Raw genomic sequence first — 10523 nt, 5'->3', positions numbered from 1 at the left:
CCTGATGAAAATAGTGAACCCTGCAAATCATAGACTGAAGAACCATTGTTCCACTGCTCTACAACAGTCTGCATCACTTACTTTGTCAACTGCCCAATCATCCTGTTTCCACAAAGCAAAGAATGCTACAAACACTAGAGATTTAAACTTTTTTAAAAAATCAAAGCTTGATATACAGTGTAAATGAAATATTTCCTGCGATATGATTTGAGCATGGAAGCAATTTGGTCAGCTTGAGATTTCCCGATGTAGAACATTGACAATAATCCTGAATATGGACTTGAATGACTGTGAACTGAATGTCCTTCCCTCACTCTTAATCTCTTCCTGTTCTTGTGTGATTAGGTTCCTAGATTTCACCACTTTTTGATCTGAATATTCAATCTCTACAGTTTTTTTTAAACTTTAATTATTGAGATGCTGTACTATACAGAAACTCCACAATGTGTTCTAAATGAGTCTTTCTAATACCTCATTTATTAAAATATCAAATCTCCTAACTATCATCTCTTTTTACTTTCCCAAAATATCTACTTTATATGTAACATTCATATGTGGTTTGTACATGTTGTGAGGAGTTAGTTGGGCCCAGATTGTGCATTCAATTACAATCAACCAATTAACACAGAAGGAGCCAACAGCTAATTATTACCTCCTCGGTGCTGCAGGGAACTCTGCAAGAGTAAGACACCCTGTGCTGCAGCTGTTGCAGTTTTAGCTGCATGGCACTAAGCAGTGTTTTAAAAGCAAACATGACTGCTGTCCACCCACACACACTAATCTGGAGACAGTTCACATTTAGAATAGATTATCCACTTTTATCTGTACAAAAAGAATGTCTGCCTGTGTGCAGTTGCTCTGTAGTGGTTCCATAATGAATGTTGCTCAGGACTGAATTTTTATAAAATACAGCTGTTAGTTTTTTTTTAAACAAGTTGGACTTTGATGATCAAATATATATCCCATTTTCATTTTGCTAACTAACTTTTCTTACTGCAGAAAAATAAGCCTTGTTGAGTTATCTCAATATAAATAATAGTCTTGCTAACTCATTTCCTTTCCAAATAAAAATACAATGTTACATAATGCACAAATACAATATTTCACTGAGTTACTGTCTTTTCATCTGGCATATCTACGAGGAGCTATTTTAAAGGGAATTGTGCTGACCCAGATTTTTACTGGTTCAGCCAAGGATGAATGCTGCAGGAATCATTTCATAACTTATTATATAGTAGCATTGTGGTTCGCATACTGGTTTTCCAACATAGACAGTCACTAAGCTCCACCTACCTTAGCCATAATTACATTTATTTTCCAATTGTCAGTTGAACTGCTAGTTAATGATACTCAAGCAACTGTTTGCAGTTTGACTCCTCTTTGACTTTGGCCTTTAACATCTTTGCTGTTCTGTATGCTTCTGGGCTTCCAGTCAGGTTGCCCGGCTTTAGAATGTTGACGTCCCTCTGGAATCCTCTGTCTTTTGCTCTCCCAAAAAAAGGCAAAGGAATACTACTGGGAGAAAGCATTATCCCAGTGTTGGACTGGGACCATGCAAGACTTCCCCACCAGTCTTAGACTCTAGAGACAAGTTAACTTTCAAGATTTATTCAACATAGACAAGGTTACAAGCAATCAAATACATCTATTATACTCACAAGTAGAATACCCACCGGGAACCAGGAGCATAACCAATCCAAGTCGTTCCTGATCAGAATATATATATTTCTATATTTATTTATTTTCTTTAACACACCTACTTTGGTCATATGATGTAACCCTAGCACCATGTGCTATTCCTTTGTCTGTAAAGTGATCCAAAGCAGATTTGTCCATTTATTCAGTATAACACCTAGATACTCTGGCACAAAACTGTTAAGAAAGGAAGTCCCATCTCTTATCTCTTTATTTAGGGTCACTTCATTTTTTTCCCTCAATACTTTTCCACTATACTTCTGTATCCGTGATACCTATTTTAAACTTATACACACCTAAAATTCATAGTAGGTTACAGCACATAAGGAGACCATTCGGCACATCATGCCTGTGCCGGCTCTTTGAAAGAGCATCCAATTAGTCCCATTCCTCTGCTCTTTTCCCATAGCCCTGTAAATTTTTTCCCTTCAAGTATTTATCCAATTCCCTTTTGAAAGTTACTCTTGAATCTGCTTCCATTATCCTTTCAGGCAGTACATTCCAGATCATCATAACTCTCTGCGTTTAAAAAAAATGTTCCCTCATGTCACCTCTGGTTCTTTTGCCAATCACCTTAAATCTTTGTCCTCTGGTTACTGACCCTTCTGCCACTGGAAACAGTTTCTCCCTATTTACTCTATCAAAACCATTCATGATTTTTAACACCTCTATCAAATCTCCTGTTAACCTTCTCGGCTCTAAGGAGAACAATCCCAGCTTCTCCACATAACTGAAGTCCCTCATTCCTGGCACCATTCTAGAAAATCTCTTCTGCACCCTCTCTAAGGCCATGACATCCTTCCTAAAGTGTGGAGCCCAGAATTGAACACAATACTCCTGCTGAGGCCTAACCAATGTTTTATAAAGGTTTAGCATAACTTCCTTGCTTTTGTACTTTGTGCCTTTATTAATAAAGCCCAGGATCCCATATGCTTTTTTAAACAGCCGTCTCAACTTTATCATCTATTCCCCACTAGGTTAATTAACTTTCATCTATGAGTCTATTGTCTAAACACAATTCTATAGGAATACAGTTAATTACTTCAACATGAGCTGTCTTGTCTTGCTCAGCCTGATTATTCCGCACATGCTGAGTGGTCCTGGCGGAACCCAAACTGAGCATCGGTGAGCAGGTTATTGGTGAGTAAGTGCCACTTGATAGCACTGTTGACGACACCTTCCATCACTTTGCTGATGATTGAGGGTAGACTGATGGGGCAGTAATTGGCCGGATTGGATTTGTCCTGCTTTTTGTGGACAGGACATACCTGGATGGAGGAAGCCAAGTGCATTACAAATTTTGGATCTACACCAGATATTCTCGGGAATCAGCATTCTCCCTATAAGTAGTCCCCGCCTTCCCTACAATCAGAAGTTTACCTTTTACTCCCCCATTATCAAGTCATACAGTAGCATAGCCCAGATAACAGATATCCCAGGTATCTACTGGATAGTATAAACTTGCATGTATCCTCAAGTACATTTCTCCCTTCTTCCAGAAGGCCGACTGATGAGCACTGTAGTAAAGTGAGGTTAATTGTAAGCCAACAAGCTGGTTTATTATACACAATATATGAACAAACAGAATAAAGTTTATAACTGAATTCTAATCTGTTGTTTAACACTCCTTTATAATGTAGAAAATAACACAGTATGCCACATTATTCCTGTTAATGGGCTAAACTCACTTTACTGACAGAAAAATCTCTAAAACTAATCAGTGCTAACCTTGAAGGGATTTCTAGCCCACTGTCTGTCTTCCCCTTCAAACTTTGCAGACTTTCTTTTTTAGCTGGAGGAAGAGAGTGGAGTCAAAGGAGAAGTTGTTCAATGTAAGAACAAGTTCAGCCAGGCATAGGAGGGTGGTGTTGGATGGGGACTGGTTGGGCCTTTGCTCAAGGAAGAAGTGGAGGGCCCACAGCCCATCCTGGTGGGGGATGGAGGTGTAGAAGGACTGGACGTCCATGGTGAAAAGGAGATGGTTAGGGCCGGGGAACTGGAAACTGTTAAGTGGTATAGCGCATTGGAAGAGTTATGGATGTAGGTCGGTAGAGACTGGACAAGGGGAGTAAAAAAGAGTTGAGATAGGAGGCAATAGGTTCGGTAGGGCAAGAACAGGCTGAAACGATGGGTCTCCCGAGGCACTCCCGTTTGTGGATCTTGGGGAGGAGGTAGAAGCAGGGTTGGAGGGCTGAGATTGGATGCCATGGGGGGTAAGATCTCCAGAGGAGATGAGGTCAGTGACGGTCTGGGAAAATATGGCATGATGTTCGGCGGTGGCGTCCTGTTCCAGGAGGAGGTAGGAGGGGTTGTCGGAGAGTTGGCGTTTATCTTCCACAAGGTCTGTTTGCCACACGACAACGTTGCCACCCTTGTCAGCAGGTTTAATGACAATGTCAATGTTGGACCGAAGAGAATGGAATGCTGCAAGTTCAGAGGGAGGTAGAGAAATTGAGTGGGCCGATGTCACGCCGGCAGTTCCCAATGAAAAGATCGAGAGGGTAAGAGGCCAGAGGGAGGGGTCCTGATGGAACGAGAATTCTGAAGACGGGAGAAAGGGTCCGCTGTGCGGGGGGACGACTGCTAGACAAAGAAGCAGGCGCAGAGGCGAAGGCAATGGAAGAAGAGCTCGGCATCGTGTCGAGCTCGAAATTCATTGAGGTGGGGGCATAAGGGGATGAAGCTAAGGCCTTTGTTGAGGACTGATCATTCGGGGTCGGAGAGGGGATACTGAAAACACGATAAAGGGTGAGATTGGAGGGAGGGATGGGGTCAGAGGAAAGTGAAGGGGAAGAAGGATCAGGAGGCGTGTTGGTATCTTAGAGTTCTTGAAGGTTGCGGTCCTTGACACCTGAAAGGAAGAAAACAAGTCTTTTGTTGAAGCGCCAGATGAGGCGAAGGATGAAATGGAACTGCGGACCAGGACAACTCTGAAATAGAGTGAGTCGGTGCTACTGAAGAGAGGTAGAGAGTGTGCATGTGGCGGCGCATGGAGTTGAGCATGGATCTCGGGAAGCGGCAAGAGCAGTGGTTCGAGAAACGCTGAATATCATGGCGATATCTGTAATCTGGGGAGGTTCTGAAACATCAAGGGTGGAATTTAAGTTGGAAACCACGTGGAATAAGTTGGAGCTGGAGGCAGTTGCTGAGGAAACGGTTGTGGCTGTGAAAGCGAGTTTTAGAAGAAACCTGATCAAACATGAGAGAGTGGGATTGCAGTTGCTGGTTGTGGTTGTTGCCATTCACAGCTCCTCCAGACCCATCTTTTGTTTCTTAACTTGTGCCATTACCACGCTCCTTGCCTTGCACCATCATCCCTTTTTATCATTTAATCACTCCTGCCCTCTACCCTAATGCAAACCTTCCCTTTTGTTCTTTCCTCCCCTTCCTCCCCTCCCTCCCCCCTGCCCTTTCCCTGCCTTTATACTTGCTTAAAAACTGTTAACTCATTAACATCATCCAGTTCTGATGAAAGGTCTTCGACCGAAAACGTTAATTCTGTTTCTTTCTTCACAGATGCTGCCTGACTTGCTGAGCTTCTCCAGCATTTTCTATTTTTATTTCAGATTTCCAGCATCCGCAGTATTTTGCTTTTGAGTAAGTATCGGAGCTTAGCACATTCTTTGTTTCCAACTTCAGGTCACATTCTTCAAATATTCCATCTTTTCTACTTGAGTTGCAACCTCCTTGTTGAAGGTGGCCTCGGACATGGTACTCTGGAGGGTGGTGAACTGTTGGGATATCTTCAGCTGTGGCCTTTGTTGCCTTATGCCAAAGTCCCTGTGCTGATTGCTTGGAGCAGGCTGAAACATCGCTCCCATTAATCAAGGTAAGTTCTAACTGCTGATGTCCAGTGGTCTATGATGTGCTGGAGGTCATGCTGTGATTGTTTGTAGCAGTCATCAGCAATGACCTCTTTGCAGATCGCTATTGCTCTGTGTCATCTCCACAACTTTAACTTAATGCACAAGCGAATCGCATGCTTCTGTGTTTAGTGCAAAGTTGCTTTAGGCAGAATCTGGCAACAGACACTTCCCAGTGTTAGGGGACATCCATGTGGGTGCCCAGTGCTCAGAATGCATTAGGCTAAGAAGTCAGCCCACCCGTGGTCAGGCCCAAAACATTGACCCTACCTCAATGTCATCAGCACAACTGTTTATTGCTACCACAGGTAGCTTTTTCTTTATTCGTTAATGGGATGTGGGCGTCACTGGCAAGGCCAGCATTTATTGCCCATCCCTAATTGCCCTTGAGAAGGTGACGGTGAGCCGTCTTCTTGAACCGCTGCAGTCCGTGTGGTGAAGTTTCTCCCACAGCGCTGTTAGGTAGGGAGTTCCAGGGTTTTGACCCAGCGACGATGAAGGAACAGCAATATATTTCAAAGTCGGGATGGTGTGTGACTTGGAGGGGAACGTGCAGGTGGTGGTGTTCCCATGTGCCTGCTGCCCTTGTCCTTCCAGATGGTAGATGTCACTGGTTTGGGAGGTGCTATCGAAGAAGCCTTGGCGAGTTGCTGCAGTGCATCCTGTGGATGGTACGCACTGCAGCCACGGTGCGCCAGTGATGAAGGGAGTGAATGTTTAGGGTGGTGGATGGGGTGCCAATCAAGTGGGCTGCTTTGTCCTGGATGGTGTCGAGCTTCTTGAGTGCTGTTGGAGCTGAACTCATCCAAGCAAGTGGAGAGTATTCCATCACACTCCTGACTTGTGCCTTGTAGATGGTGGAAAGGCTTTGGGGAGTCAGGAGGTGAGTCACTCGCCGCAGACTACCCAGCCTCTGACCTACTCTTGTAGCCACGGTATTTATGTGGCTGGTTAAGTTTCTGGTCAATGGTGATCCCCAGGATGTTGATGGTGGGGGATTCAGTGATGGTAATGCCATTGAATGTCAAGGGGAGGTGGTTAGACTCTCTCTTGTTGGAGATGGTCATTGCTTGGCACTTGTCTGGCATGAATGTTACTTGCCACTTATCAGCCCAAGCCTGGATGTTGTCCAGGTTTTGCTGCATGTGGGCACGGACTGCTTCATTATCTGAGGTGTTGCAAATGGAACTGAATACTGTGCAATCATCAGTGAACATCACCATTTCTGACCTTATGGAGGGAAGGTCAATGATGAAGCAGCTAAAGATGGTTGGGCCTAGGACACTCCCCTGAGGAACTCTTGCAGCGATGTCCTGGCCTCCGACAACCACTACCATCTTCCTTTGTGATGGTTGGCCTCCAACAACCACTACCATCTTCCTTTGTGCTAGGTATGACTCCAGCCACTGGAGAATTTTTCCCCTGATTCCCATTGACATCAATTTTACTAGAGCTCCTTGGTGCCACACTTGGTCAAATGCTGCCTTGATGTCAAGGGCAGTCACTCTCACCTCACCTCTGGAATTCAGCTCTTTTGTCCATGTTTGGACCAAGGCTGTAATGAGGTCTGGAGCCGAGTGGTCCTGGCGGAACCCAAACTGAGCATCGTTGAGCAGGTTATTGGTGAGTAAGTCCTGACTGATAGCACGGTCAACGACACTTCCATCACTTTGCTGATGAACAAGAGTAGACTGATGGGGCGGTAATTGGCCGGATTGGATTTGTCCTGCTTTTTCTGGTCAGGACATACTTGGACAATTTTCCACATTGTCGGGTAGATGCCAGTGTTGTAGCTGTACTGGAACAGTTTGGCTAGAGGCGCGGCTAGTTCTGGAGCACAAGCCTTCAGCACTGCAGCTGGGATGTTTTCGGGGCTTCAGTCAGCAGCACCATGTGAAGAGTTTCACTGCCTCTGACAAAAAGTTTATTTATACCATAGTGTTGCTCTGACACTGTTCTTACTATCTGGGACAATCCTGTGGTATAAAGGGGGCATAAGAGATTCACAGAACTAGCATATTGGCTTTAATTTGATTTTTTTTCCCTGTTGCATATTGGTACCAGTATGTTCAATAGGCTTGGTGACAGCACTGCATTAATGTGTAAATAATTGTTATTTTCAGTTTGGACTAACAATGCATTGGTTCTTTTCTGGCTTTAAAAGCTGTTCACTGTGAATACTTTCGTACATAATTTCACTGTGAACAGCTGTTAATTATTTACTGCACAGCTTGAGTCCTTCTATTGCATTAAACATTCAGAGCACTCAATACAATAGTAACCTTTCTACTGTGTAGGTCCTTTTTCCGAGCCCCTCTTTTGTAATGTTTCAACCTGTTTAGGAAGTATTTGCACATTAATTGCACATTGCTGCAAATGGTGTGGAAATTATATCTTTGTTCATCAAACTACAAGGACATGAAATTTCTAAACCTAGATGTTTACAAAAACTTTCTAGTTATTTAATTGCTACAGTTCAAGGTAATGGCAAGTGCAAACGGGTTACTATTTTTTTTAAGAGTAGAAATCTATAGATCACAGCACAAAGTATACAGTTGTTATCTTAAGTCCATACTGGGTTTTCCATCTTTTCTGCTTTTTAATATTGAGGTAATTTAAATATATAAAATCTCATCTGTACCTTGCTGGCTTGTGCTTAATAAACCTTATTAAATATATGTATCTCATACATATCTAGGTCTCAGTATTTGTTTAACGGTCACAACATTGCACTAGAACAACAAGCCCATGGTCCAGTCATTCTCAGAACCTAAAAATAACCTAGTAAACTCTTCCCAGACAGAGGCCTCCAGTGTGCCATGGCTTTTGGCACCCAACGTGGGGCTGGTCATGACTAAAAATTACTTATGACTCCTCTGGCCACCAATAGTCCAATGGTACTACCCCCATAGTAATTGAGGAAAGCACCCTTAAATAGGTCAAAGTTTTAGCCAAAATAATAAATGTAGGGATGCTTATGAAAATGGCTGAAAGAGGAGATGAAAGGGGTCAAATCAACCTTAGTAACAAGGTAACTGGATTTCCCCATACTATTTGAAATTTCATAAAATAAAAATCAAAATATCCCTCCATCACAGTCACATGATAATAACTTGTTTCGAAATGCACAATGCCAGACCTTGTCGAAAATTTTAAAGATGTCCCAAACAGTGATGGATGATTCTCTGAAGGGCAGACGTTCACAGTGTGTGATGGTTGTAGGCAACAAGATTGCAATTAAAATGGCCATTCTTCAAGCCATAACTGGGAATTGACGATTAGACCAGAACTTCCAAAACTATGGATAATTTGAGAGTTAATAGCGGTTTCTTTAAAACGGGTTCACCTTCCTTAGAGTGAACAGGAATAAATTTCCGAGGTGAAAAAAAGCAACTTTTATTCCAGTTTCCTTTATGTGATTAGCAGCTGAGCTATTTCATTCTTTATTGAACTTGACAAAAGTACAGTACTCTTAACTGAGCATTCAAAAATGATACATAGAATCATAGAAGTTTACAACATGGAAACAGGCCCTTCGGCCCAACATGTCCATGTCGCCCAGTTTATACCACTAAGCTAGTCCCAACTGCCTGCACTTGGCCCATATCCCTCTATACCCATCTTACCCATGTAACTGTCCAAATGCTTTTTAAAAGACAAAATTGTACCCGCCTCGACTACTGCCTCTGGCAGCTCGTTCCAGACACTCACCACCCTTTGAGTGAAAAAATTGCCCCTCTGGACCCTTTTGTATCTCTCCCCTCTCACCTTACAGGAAAAGACCCACTGGTCCATTAAATCTATTGCATATAGTTGTGATGCCTTATGCATCACGATACAAACACTCCCTCTCTCTTTCCCCCCCACCCCCACCCCACCTCCTGAGCAATTTAAACTTTTTGTAAGGATTCCTGAGTTTCATATTTTTTAAAAATTCAAATGAAGTAATACACCTTTATTGCTGGCCTACTCTTTGACTTAGTCAACAGTTAAGCAGATAGCTGGACCAGCTAAAGTTAAGATACTAGAAATGTATATTGTGTTTAGGAATGCTCATTTCTTCTTTTTCATGTGTAAGGTACAAGTTATGAGAATCTTTTTAGGAAATGTATTTTTGGTTTAGGGTGGTGGATGGGGTGCCAATCAAGCAGGCTGCTTTGTCCTGGATGGTGTCGAGCTTCTTGAGTGTTGTTGGAGCTGCACTCATCCAGGCAAGTGGAGAGTATTCCATCACACTCCTGACTTGTGCCTTGTAGATGGTGGAAAGGCTTTGGGGAGTCAGGAGGTGATGCCGTTGAATGTCAAGTGGAGGTGATTAGACTCTCTTGTTGGAGATGGTCATTGCCTGGCACTTGTCTGGTGCGAATGTTACTTGCCACTTATGAGCCCAAGCCTGGATGTCGTCCAGGTCTTGCTGCATGCGGGCTCGGACTGCTTCATTATCTGAGGTGTTGCGAATGGAACTGAACACTGTGCAATCATCAGCGAACATCCCCATTTCTGACCTTATGATGGAGCGAAGGTCATTGATGAAGCAGTTGAAGATGGTTGGGCCTAGGACACTGCCGAGGAACTCCTGCAGCAATGTCCTGGGCCTGAGATGATTGGCCTCCAACAACCACGACCATCTTCCTTTGTGCTAGGTATGAATCCAGCCACTGGAGAGTTTTCCCCCTGATTCCCATTGACTTCAATTTTACTCTGGCTCCTCGGTGCCACACTCGGTCAAATGCTGCCTTGATGTCAAGGGCAGTCACTCTCACGTCACCTCTGGAATTCAGCTCTTTTGCCCATGTTTGGACCAAGGCTGTAACGGGATCTGGAGCCGAGTGGTCCTGGCGGAACCCAAACTGAGCATCGGTGAGCAGGTTATTGGTGAGAAAGTGCCGCTTGATAGCACTGTTGACGACACCTTCCATCACTTTGCTGATGATTGAGAGTAGACTGATGGGGCGGTAATTGGCC

General features: G+C 43.6%; 1 protein-coding gene across 4 annotated transcripts in view; it reads left to right on the top strand.

Moving 5' to 3' along the window:
- Positions 1-10523, top strand: part of LOC137341668 (plexin-B2-like) — a 241438-nt gene that overhangs the window by 121447 nt on the left and 109468 nt on the right. For 3 of the 4 annotated variants that reach the window (XM_068005021.1, XM_068005019.1, XM_068005022.1), the window contains exon 3: positions 5212-5292. The exons of the other annotated variant lie outside the window; for it this stretch is intronic. The gene's annotated coding sequence lies outside the window, so the exon portion shown is untranslated. The remainder of the gene's footprint in view (positions 1-5211; positions 5293-10523) is intronic. 4 annotated transcript variants of the gene reach the window in all.

This window comes from Heptranchias perlo, chromosome 24 (assembly GCF_035084215.1).
Source record: "Heptranchias perlo isolate sHepPer1 chromosome 24, sHepPer1.hap1, whole genome shotgun sequence".
Lineage (NCBI taxonomy): Eukaryota > Metazoa > Chordata > Chondrichthyes > Hexanchiformes > Hexanchidae > Heptranchias > Heptranchias perlo.
Note: the sequence above shows the minus strand (reverse complement) of the source record. Positions and strands in the feature narration are given on the sequence as shown.